Here is a 13,043-nt window from a genome sequence, read left to right on the forward strand (position 1 = left end):
TAATGAACAAAGACTGTTTTGCAACTCCTTGCAACAGAAGAAAATAATGGCTACTTCCCTGATAGAGACACAGAATATTATTTTTTCTATCACAGGATAATCGATTAATACAATTCATCTTATTTAAAATACTACGTTTGGTAAATGCCCCAGAATCTTTTCCCTGCAACAAAATCAATGGCAATTTTTTTATCGGCTTCCTGGGTCAGGATTTTAGCTTTAGGGTTTCTTTGCTACAGAGACTTTAAACAAATTTACACAAAGGCACAACAGATACAAAGATAAAATCCAAGGCCCTGAAGAATGGAAAAGGTCGTTTCACTGGCACCAGAAAACCATTGGACTTTAGTTTGTTATGCTTTGTGACTAACAACAGCAGCACTGTAAACTGAACTTCTGCAATCCCCTCATTAAAAGGCATGCCTGAGACAGCGAAATAACATCACTGGGAAGGCTAAGTAGCAATATCCCAATTAGAAACTGAAGCACTACATCTCTGTAAATTTACATGGCACACCAGTGAAGGAGCTGAGATCAGATTCTCCTGGAGCGCTCCAAACATCAACAAAGAGTCTTTTGCTGCTTGTCACGGAGATTTTGTCCTTGTTTTTATACTAGAGTATCCTTTTCCAGCAACAGCACAGAGCTCATGTTCCAGCAGAGCAAAAATAAAACGGAGCTGGTATTGCAAAAATTAATCCACCAGGGAATGATAATCTTTTGGCTACTGACGCTTTTCAACTTGCCAGATTTGCCCAGTCCTTGTTTTTTGGTAAAATCCACCCTTGTGGTGTTTCCTGATACTTAGTATCAACTTTTTAAAAAATGACACATTTGTGTTGCACTATAATTTCTTACTTTGTGAAAATGTAGTAAATTAACTTTACGTTAAACCACTTTGGAGATGCTGAAACAAAAAAACCTACCATACATATTTCATCTCCATAGTAATTTCTAAAGTAATCTTTGGTTCTTCCTGTTCTTTGCTGAAATTTCTTACACAAATACACAGAGGCACAGTACTGTTGTGTATTTACTTGTTTGCAGGGGTATATCTATTAAATCTGGCAGTTGTTTGATTTTCTCTTTAGATATTTACTGGCTTTTAGTAATAATTGATTAATAAAAATATATATTTTAGAGAAAGAAGTTGTATAACTGCAAATTAAAAATATTTTTCAGGCATGAGATAGAGAACAGAAAATAATACTTTTGTAAACTTGAAAGCATCTCATGTAAAGTTTTCCATATGCCTGGCAGATATTAATTACATTAGTGATGCACAGTACCTGCACTTTTTAAAGTATTATTGTTCCTAGAACATTTTATAGATATGGAGACTGGAATTCAGAGCTTGTCATATGGACAAAGATAAAAGGCAAGGATTTGGCAAAAGCTAACCAGTAATTCAGTATTCTTAATATCCGGTCTCCTTCTCGGTTGATTCTTTGCAAAATATTTAACCAGTTATCACTTGTAAAACCCTGACACTGGCCATTATATTTGTGGACATGTTCTTTTTTCAGGAACTCCTGTGAGAGGATAAGTTTGGTTCTTAAATGTATTTTTCACTGGTTAGGTCACATATAGTCAACATTCTTGAGGAGGAAGAGGATGCATTTTATATTAAAATATCTATTAGGGGGTTTTTTTTTTAATCACTTTCAAATTTTATGGACCTTTCTTTTGTCTCCAACTCAGACATCTGACCCAAAGGCTCTGTTCCAGTGCTGGGCCATCAAAAGAGCACGTGGAGAGTGTCTGACTGTTGGGAGACAGAGCCTGACTGATGTGTGTGGTGAGAAAAAAACTCCCAAACCAGCTAAAACTGACTACTGGTTTTAGCATCCGGACAAGGTTGATGCAGCAGATCAAGGAGGTGTTAGTTCTTTGGACACCTGGTGAATAAGAGAAATATTATCCCTCTAGAGGAGACTCTGGCACAGAGAGAGAGGCTGGCCGTTCTTGTTGTTGAAAACTGGGGACAGGTCTCAGAAGTGAACCTGGTTATTGCATGCCTGCCTCCAACAGCTGCAGCTGCTCTTCCTGGCACCCTGAGATACTGTGCAGGAAGGAAATACAGGATGACTCTGGAGAATTACAACTAATGCACTTTGTAGCAGTTACTTCTTCTGTCTAGATATTCATCCAGTATCTAGCACGTTCTTCTCCAAAGCCAGGTTCAGGGATTCCACTGTATGTGCTCAGCATTTTTAGAAGTTTGTGTCTATACACTTGCAAGCAGTGTCAGTGGGGATGTTCACAGGCCTTGCCTTCCTTCTATACACCACAGGAACCACGTCTTCCACTCCTCTCTTCAGTAAGGAAATGGGGCAGAAATCAGGAAGGCTGCCTTTTACCTTTAAATGTAGCTCGCACCACCCTTTAAAATAATATTCAGCTTCAGGTTTCCCGCAGGTATTGAGGTGAACTGTATTACCAGGATAAAAATTAACCATGTCTGTGCTTCAGTACAATGCAAACATTTTCTTCTCTGTCATTACTACAAAAAATATGCTTTGTTTCTAGTAGTAACTGAGACCTTGTAGAAGCAAATAGGTGGTGCATACAAGAAACAGTGGAAATGGGGTCATCTTTGATTCTATCCAGTTGCTAAAAGAGGAGATATTTCTTTAAATTCAATTTTGTACTGGCTTGCATCAAACTGCAGTATGTCACATCTGATATTTACAGTAGTTTATGTACTGAAAAAGGATGAGGTGAATTCAAGGTCAGGAGGATTCTGTAAACACTATTCCTGCTGTTCTCTGTAATCCTGTGTACCTGTGTAGGGAATATTCCAATTTCTTTTTCACACTTGTGGGTACTCACTCTGGACCCTACCTAAATCAGTGCTGAGCACCTGCAGACACCTGCAGGTCCCAAACACCTTCCCCCAACCCATTTCTTCTCCATAGTAATTTGATGAGCTGAAACCTTATAACCATACCTTCCTGCCCTGCCCCAAATCTTACAATGGTCCAGTCTGGACTTGAGCTCTGCGGCTCATTGCTGATTTTGACCATTAATTTCTTCCTCACTACAGAACATTCATAGACTGTGAAGTCTGCAGATCTCTTGGAGAGAACAAACACGTAATATGACATTGCACCACCTGCACAGGAAGGACAGCCCGGTGGTTATAATTAATCATTATCCCAAAGGTGACTGTGGTCTTCTGCCTTTGACAGAATACACAGCTACAGCCAAAGTCTGATCTCAGTTACACACACAGAAATCAAAAATAATTTCACTGTATTCTCTGATGTAAGCAAGACCAAGGTTCAGGCTTCAGTTTCTTTTTATTTTTTGTTGTGGTTTTTTTTTTTTTTTTTCAAAATATGATATTCCACCAAGTTTCTGATCACAAACATTCCAAGTCTGTAGTGGAGCATACACAGTAAAACTCTCTTCATCAAGATTTGGCAACATTTAAAGTATATCTGCTGAAACTTACAGCAGAATAACATAGACATGGTCAGATACATAGATAATAAATGAAAATAGAAGGGAGGAAAGAAAAGATGAAACAGAAAGGGCTCAAAGAATGTAGCAAGAAGATAAAATCAATACCTACTAGAATGCAAAAGCTTCACCTCCTTGCCTGCATTACTTGTATGTCTTAAGTTTTATACAGACATACAGGTTTCTAAACAAATGTAGTTTGGGCACCAAGAGATTTGAGCCTTACTGACATTACCCTGATGAGTATTTCCCCTTCTTTGGAAAAGTGATCTATGGACTTTGTGATCCTTCAATATATTTCAAAACTTGGGAATCCAAATCTCTCTTAGAGATGCTCATTCAACCCCTTGTGACTGCTCACTGTGCAATCTCCTGAGTGTAGGAGTGGTGCCTGGTCTGTGTCAGGCTGTGGACAACTGTCAGGAATGTCAGGGAGACATGCATACAATGGAAATCACCACAGTCCCTGTGTGCATTACTCAGGGCTGGGGGCAGCCAAGTGGCGACACAGTGGTGGCAGGTCTGGGCATGGAGAGCTGCCACTGAGCCAGCAAGCTCCTCTGTGCTTCCTCTGGAAGCTGCTGACATATTCCCGTGTTCCACCCAGCAACCCCCAAATGTGCTCCTTCTCCCAGGCACCTCCCACCTCTCCTTCCCCACGTTGAAACATGCCAGCCAAGCTGCATCCTGCCTGTCATGGGGCTCCTACCCTGCCAGCTGAGGGTCGATGTAGTGTTGAATAACTGGGGAAAGGGTGGTGCCCATGTCCAGAGCTTAATGGGTGGCCTTGCCTCCAAGTTGTTTTCATCAAACCCAGATGGTGATGTGTGCCAGAGTTCTGCTGCTTTTCTTCCACATGGGTCTGCCTCTGAAGGCTAGGCCCCAAGGCCAGGGTGTCACAGACCACGAGTAGCATTATGACAAAGTGCTGGCAGGAGATTCTGGCTTGTCAGACTGTGGTCTCTTCTCATGAGAGACCTATCAGACAGTCTGACTTAGCTCTTCATCTTGCTCACTGACAGGGCCTGAGCTCACTGACAGGGCCTGTCACAACCAGCAGAAGTGACCTGCTAAGGTTCCTGGTGCTGCCTCTAGAAAGAACTCTTAACTAGAAAACCATTATTACTCTCCTGGTATAGCCTGGCCAGAAGGCAGACAGTGATCTACTCTGAAACTCGTGTGTGATTAGGACTGTGACTGGGCCTCAGAGTGCACCTTTTTGGGGGGGGTGTTATATTCTGCTTTTCCTTCCCCCTCTTTTTTTTTTTTTTTTTTTTTTTTTAAAGGAAAGAGCAAAAGAGGGAAAAAATACCCATAATTTGACCCAAAAGATCAAATAGCATACCAGAAAGCTAAGTGTCTAAATGTTAAGAAAATGCCGAGTGTATTTATGCCAAGCATCCTTGGAACTGTTCTCATACAGCGTAAGGGTAGCTGTATAAGCATCAGGTTTCCCTGGCACATCACGGTTTGGAAAACTATTGAAAGATTCCTTCTTGAGATGTAGGGGCATCTCAAGGAAAGCTTGCAGTGAACTAGCCTGTCATTCATACATTACTGGTCTGTGGTGCAGGCATCTTTCCTCCAGATGCATGACATGAGTGTAAGTAGCAGGTATTACATAAGTATAACTGAGGAATAAAGGACCTCTCATTGAGCAGGTTACTCAACAGATTTGTCAAGCAACTGTACTATTGTGAGCAGAAGCAACCAGTTCTGTTCTCCATAATCCCTGTTTGGGACTGCATTTGCAAAAATCTGTTTCTCCTCAGAAAATGCCAAAGATTTTACGTAGTCCAATTGATCTATCTGCATCTGACATTCTAAAACTGGTTTGCAATATTAAAGATTAATTTTAACTTCTAGATTGACTGCTGTAGTTCAGAAGATCGGGCTTCTTGGCAAACCTCAAGTTCCTAGCAAACAACAGTCAGGGTCCACTTTTTGGAGGTCACGGCGGGCAGAGGAAAACAGGAGTGATTTGTAACATAACACTCCAGCAATCAGTTCACCAACTTTAAAATGGTGCTAATGAGCCTTGCCCAGCAAAGGCTGTAAGCCTTAACTACTGACTGGTTTTAAAGTACTTGGAGAGCTCTGAATGGAAGATGCAGTAGAAGTGCAAAGTATTACGGTTATTAGAGTCTGTCAGAACCCTTAGCAGTCCGTGTAGAGTTCTTAGAGGCTCTCCAGCACTTACAGTTCTTAATTTCACCCTGGGGGACTTTCCAGTTACTTCAGTACCCAGAAGCCCAGAAGAAAACTGGATGTCCACTAGACTCACTTTCTTAATATATTTCTCTAAGCATATACTGATATTCAGGACTCTTCAGGAAAAGTAGTTTAAAGCTAGAAACATCTTCTTTAAATATAGCCTTTGCAACCTACACATGCCTTTTCCCATAAGCTCTTTGTTTGAGTTTCTTTCCTCTCTTTCCTTAGGACTCCTGAGTCCTAATCCAATCTCAAGTATTTTCACTCCTCCCTAAATAATATACATTCATATACAAATGTAGCTGGAAATCAGTTGCCTACCAGGAGATGTAATCTTGAAGTCATACTGAGGAAGGATTCATAGTTTTGAAGGAAGCTGATCAATTGCAGATAGAGCAAACCTTTTGAAACCTTAACCAGATGAGAACTTTTATTTCATGTGACTCATATGTAAAACCTGCTTAGAACAGCATTTTAGGAGAAACATCTAGTCAGAGCTTACTCTGTCAACTTACAGAAATAAATAAAATATCTGATGTGTGTTTCTAGATGTAATCTGCTCTCAGCAGCTACAATACATTGTTCCACCTCAGATGAATGCAATAGTACTTGGTAATACCAAAGACATGAGAAGGATCCAGAGATGGAAAGAATGCCAGACTGTCACACATGGAATTTGCTTTATTTTAGTGAATAAAATCATTATCAGTGTTGAGGCTTATTTTCCATACAAGTCAGAGCTGTAAATGACTAAATCATCATAATGCTATTGGATGACAACAGTTTAAGGATTTCAAATTACGAGAAGTGCTTATATTGCCACCTGCTGGGCTTCATTGCTTCACGAGCATACAAGGCAGATCAGCAAGGTCTTCCACAAATGCATGGTTTTTCAAATGCCTCTTGCAGATATGGGGTCGTCAATCATTTCAATGAACCAAAAGAGTCACAGAGAAAAAAAAACAACAACAAAACCATCGGTGTTAAGCTGTGAAACTCCCAGGCTTGCCTGGAACATGCTGACATTGTGTGCACCCTAGACTTGGAAGTTAGTTAGTCTGGAGTCACTTATCAAGGACCTTGGGATGTATGCTACCACCTCCTCTTCTCCACACACAGTTCTTTCCTTGAAATAGCAGAGTCTACCAATATTTGAGAGGATCACATTCAGGAAGAAATCAAACTATAGATCTGATAACACTCCAGAAACCTCTTAGTTCTAATAAAAAAACCTCAAGACATTTTTAGCACATATATATTGTTGCTGGAACTCTACTCAATGGAGCTCTCTTCATTCTTCAGTCTTAGAAATACTATGCTGCCTAACATTATACTTGTCATGTATTCATCATCAAGCCCACAGATCTTCTTCAGATCCTTCCTAACACTTGCCAAACTTCTGCGCAAGCCAACAGCTTGTTCCACCATTTAGACAGCTTACAGTTCTCTAGTTAACACAGCTGGATCTCTTGAGGTAGGAAAGCACCTAACTTTGACCACAGACTCACAGGGGAAGTAGAAAGTCCTCTTGAAACGAAATTGCCTGACCAGACCACTCTCTACCATAGTCACATTTCTGACAACTGTCTAGTCTCTCTGGTATTCAGGTCAACTTCACAGACCATACTGCATGGAAAACTAAAGGACCTGCAGGTACTTTTCACTGACTTTTTCAGAAGAGCTGAGATAAGCTGACCTGGGTGTCCTGCCTTGTCTTTTTAGAAATCTAAATTTTGCTAAAGCAGATATTCTGGAAATTGTACTGGATATTTTTAATGCCACATGAATGAGGACTTTGGTATCTAGTCTGCTATGTTACCTAATTGAGATAAGTTTATAACACATGCACAAGATCCTGGGCATGTCACAGTTAAGCATGCAGAACTGAAATTCTGTAAATACTCATTTCTACCCTTGAACTTGGTTTGTTTTTTGAAAATTCAGAGCTGAAATATGGCATGCATGACAGACCAAAGATCTGAACAGACTGTCTCTTTATTCTCACAGCCACAAGTATGTTTTTCAAGAAATGTATTTCTTTTACATCCTATCTTCTCAGTGATACAATGTAAATATTACATATTAGGGAATTAAAACCCCTCCATGTGGCTCTACTGTATTATTTGAGTGCATCCAGGTTATCATTTTGTAACGGGGAGTGTGCAGTGTGATCCATGTTTCTGACTCGAGCTTCTTCCACGCTGCACATATGTCATGGCCATATACTGAGAAGTGTAACTTCTCCAAGAGGTATTTAGAAAAGATACCTCTGTCCAAATGCATCAGAAAAGGCTAAATGGTGGAGGAGGGGACCACAGGGAGGTAAAGAACTACAGGGAAGGCTATGGTGGCTAACAAACCAGCACTTGTGCAAAGAGAGAGTAGACTGGAGAAGGAGATCTTGGATATCTGCTTTTATCAAAAGCTATATTTGGCAGGACCTTTGTTTTACTTTTTTTCCAGCCTTTAAACAGCCTTTAAATAGACAGCAGTGAGTATAACTCGTTTTCAATTGGAGGTATTACAAAAATAAAGTGCGAAACATGAACAGCCAGTTTCCTAACCATTTAGATTTACAAGCCCTATGAGCTAACCTAGGTAAATCTTTTTCCCCTTAAGGTGCCAGAGAAAGCAAAAAAGGCAAACCCCGTACTTGTTTTGAAATCAATCTCCTCTTTCTGATGAGACTGGCAACTTATATTCCATTTGAGACTGTATCTCAAAACTTTTTTGTCAAGAGATCTCTCACTGCTGCTCTGAAGATCTCATTATTACAACCTGACTTGGCATCTGATTCAACTTCCAAATACAGGTACAGATCATAACCCAAGTCAAATACTCTTACCTTAAGAAGCAGTTTACTCTTGTTATTTATTTGTTTTATTAGGCCCACATTCTTGGAGAGATGGGACTACTTTTAAAAAATATACATCTTTCAGTTTCTTCTTTTTAACTGCTACCTTTGAAGTACCTAATTCAGAGATAGCACTGGCTACTTGCAATATTTTTCATAACTTTTTAAAGTAATTTTTTATCCTGAAAATTATGTGTCAATTATTATATTTCATGATAATATTTTAGAGTCTTCTAGTCCAGTGTCCTACAGGCTGTACTGTAATACAAGGCTGGTCTAAATTTATTCATATTAGACCTATGCCTATGCATTATTTTTTTAAAAAGAAGTTCATGTTTGTAAAAATCCCGTCATAGACAATCCCCCAAAAATCTCAGTAAACTGCTCCACTGTTTTAATGATCTGAGTTTCTTACTTCTGAGTTTGACTAGCAACAAATTCCTACTTTAGAAATTATTTAATCTTTTCTTCTGGAAAGAAGGCTCTGTAATCTGGATATGTACAGGCTATCAGTGAGGCACTTCATCTTTTTTTTTGGAAAAGTTAAACAGTTTGGGCTCCTGGAGACTAACTTTTCAGGTAAATTTTCCAGTTCTGTTGTCAATTCTATGAAAATTATAAATTTTTTTTTGAATGACAGAAGTTTTTTAAGAAATATAGATTTAGGATGAGTCCCTTACCCTTGCATGTTCCAGAGTCAACAATACGCTGGATATGTGTGTTATGACATTGACCAAGGAATAAATGCGTAACAGCATGCAAGAATTTAGATGGTCCATCAGGCAACTTCTTGGAGGGTTTTCCAGGCCAGTAGGTTTTGTTTTTTGGCGTACTTCATGCCTCTGCTGAATCCTGCCTTTGCATGATGTAGCTACTATGTAGCTGAGGGTGGTATGTCTCCAGGCAGAGCAAACTCATTTGAACCCACTGTGGTTGATACAGCTCAGAAATACAGAATTCAGAAACCTTCAACAGTGAAGCCAAACTAATTACTTGGGCAGACAGGACCCTCAAAGCAAACACTGATCCACACAAAAGCCCACCTAGAATTTCTGTGCATAGACCACCTCCCTGGGTATTAAAACCAAAATTCTCAACTATGAAATTCTATTGTTAAATGAACATAGGCTATGAAAGCTTGTGCACCATCATAAAAAACTGCAGGACTTAATTTGATTAAGACATATACGTGTCAACATCTGATTGATCTCTTAGATTTTCTGGCTCCATCCTGTACCCATCTGCTACTGTAGGATTTGGCTTCAGTGAGTACAGAATCAAATTATGTTTACGAATTCTGAACTAAAGCTTAAGCATTTAAATTGTCATTGTCAAGAGGCAATGCCAAAAATATAATTTCTATATAGTGCTATATGCTTTCCAGGTCTGTGCCATGCAGAGAGAATTCACAGATCCATGTATGCTCTCACTATCTTTTAGATAGAAACTGACATTGCATTTACAAATTTTTTTGTTCCTCAAGCTGTAGTCTACTAAGTACTGGTAGCCCTTAAGAAAAACAATTCAAGAAACTTTTTTGCTAAGGCCTACCAGGAATTTTTTGCTATTGCCCTTAAAGATGGAGTACTTTTTGAAGTTTGTATGGTAACTAAAGGACTGTGACTTTCAACTTTACACATAATACTTTTCTGCAGGTGCGGGTTCTTTGATGTCTGCAGTTAAACTGACTACAATCTTCAGAATTGCTTTCATAAAATATCCCATTTTTTATTTGGAACTGGCAGGTTCAAATGGCTGAACTAAAAGATGAGTCGAGGCTTTTATTTATAATCTGAAACTGCATGGTTATTTGTTTAATGTGATCGAACTTTTCTTGTCAATCCATGTTCTCACTTTCTGTATATTTTGTCCAGGAATAGTTCTGGCTGCTATCAGCACATTTGTGGCAAACTAGATGGAATATCATTGGTTTTGAAGTACCGGAAGATATTTTTCAGCTCTTTAAATGTGTTGTGGCAGTAGGAAACATGGGATTCAGCTGGAAATAACATTGAGCCAACAGTGGATGAGATAAGGTTAAAGTGACAAATCACTCAAGTACGGAAACAAAGGAGGCAACGTAGCTCAATTTCTCATTTCCTTTTCCTCTCCTGCAGAAAAGTCAGAATGATACATGCCAAGCAATAATGAAAAATGCTCATAAGATCTCATTTTAACTATGTTGAGAGCAAACCACGAAGGTACTACCAGTGGTTCTCCCAGTGAACAAAGTTTGCAATAGAACTCACCATCACCATTGGCACAAACTAACACTGGTTAGCTCAGCAGAGAAGCTTGTGACAGAGTAACCTAGGGATGTGAGTGAGAATCTTTGAAATGGAACAATATGCACTTCTATGTCAGTGCTTTTTATATTTCTACATATTTTGGAAATCATTGTACCCACAAACTTGTGGAGGGAAGAGGACTGTACAATCTTTGAGATCCTTCTGAGGGCTGTTGCCTCCTCCTGAGTTTTTGCGTGCTCCTGTCTCACCATCAGCCCTCACAGCCCAGTGCTGACTTGACTCACCATTTCTCAAATCCCATGTTAAATTCAGAGCTCAGCAGCAATCATGTATTAGCAGAGACAGCTCTTAATTTACCAATTCCTCATCTGACTTTTGTAAAAGCTAACCTGGAAACCATACTCCAGGCTTATGGTTTCAGAAGCTCCCATACAATGGTATTGCTGGGTAACAACAGTGCAATTAAAGTACAGTTAATATTGGTACTTTCTCTGTTGTTTATAAACATTCAGCTCAGCTTATCAGACAGATTTTATCGCTTTCTGGGATAAAATTCTAGAAAATAAAAAATATACACACGTAGAGCTGACAATGAAACACAGAAAAACTGTTCTGGGTGAAATTTCTGACAGATTTAAAATCATCACTGAGCCCAGCTTTTAGAATGACACAGACTCTGACATCTGAATCCCACCAAAAGGAAGGGCTAAACTTTTAATGCCAAGGACTGCAGTGACTCTGCAAAGGCTTAGTTTCTTTAAAACATGCTTTTTCTCTTGAAGTGACTCTAGTGCACTTTGATGACCCGCTGAGGGAGATGTAGCCAAAAAATGCTTATCATGTCTGAGAAATGAAAGTGGGTTCCAAGAACTGGAAGAGGGGACATAAAGGTGAGATTGTATGACGCCCATAATCCTCCAATTACCAAACTACTTGTCAGCAGGCCAGCAGTTGGTGTGACTTAGAACAGCCTCAAGGTCTCATGGTGTATGTTGCCTGCCAACAGCTCCAAGGAACCAGTTTAACAATCACAAACCAGTGTCCTAGTTCTTCTTTCCTCAGGCCACATGCCTTCTCCCAGCCAAAAGGAGGAGAGATGGCACTGGTCCAGCTCTGCCAGCACCTCTCATGGTTGGAGACACTAGCAAGGACAGATCTGCAGGGTTTATACAGCTTTGTTCTGTAGAACAGAAACTGAACCTTTGACTCCTGAAGATATCTATCTTCAGACTATACAATCCTCATTCTGAAGATGAAAGGGCTGCTGAGGTACCATTGATTGTTTTGGAAATTATTTTCACCAAAGAATGCTGGTACCACTCCAATCTGAATTAACAGACTGCCAGGGCTGGAGCCAGGAGCATTTCTCTAATAACAGAACAATGATATTACTTCTTATTTCACTTATTCCACAAATCACACAGCTTGATAGCTTGGAAAAGAAAAGTTGCTGGTACCCATATTTCATTTTAGTGTGTATGAAGGCATCCACTTAATCTGATTTTTAAGTACAATAGTAAGTGTGAATGCTCTGAGAAAAGTCACACTGATCACAAAATACATAACAGACAATTATGGGCCTTAAGCCTGCAGACAAAAACATACATGATATACAGTTTCTTTCATAATATCAGGAAGCATAGATTGCTGTTCCACAACTTGTACTGGATTTTGTCATACCTTTTGAATAACCTCACCACTTAATAAAATGTTACAGAGTAAGTAAAATAATAATAATTGCTCTCTGCTGTATCTTGTAAAAGTGAGTATTACTTCTATGTTTTTAGCCTATTCACTGATGTGTTTTGGCACTGATTCTTCTACATAACAAAATAGCACCATCAAACACCTTCCCCACAGCTTTATTGTAGTATACCTACCCTTCTTGCCAATACTGGCACTCTGTTATGGCCACATTTGGTACAGAGGGCAGGGTGGTATTTTATGCCAACCATCTGAGACCCTATGCATGTTTTATCTTGACATAAAAATATGTTTCCTTTTACAATGTTCATGACAAAGATATGCTTCTCTGACTTATAATATTTTTGGCATGATCAGTTTACTGAGCTGAGGATAAATCAAATGGTCAGCATCATTCTGAAGCACAAAATGCTCCAAGAAGAGGGCACTTCTGGGGTCTTTTCTAAAAGCAGTCAATTTCTGCTTCTATGGCCCATGACTGGGTCCCTTTATATGGGAATGTTTCACTTGTAGCCGTCGAGGTCTTCACGATGCACTGTCACACAAGGATATGAACC

Source organism: Manacus candei, unplaced genomic scaffold, assembly GCF_025592945.1.
Source record: "Manacus candei isolate 608988 ecotype Guabito, Panama unplaced genomic scaffold, ASM2559294v1 h1tg000027l, whole genome shotgun sequence".
Lineage (NCBI taxonomy): Eukaryota > Metazoa > Chordata > Aves > Passeriformes > Pipridae > Manacus > Manacus candei.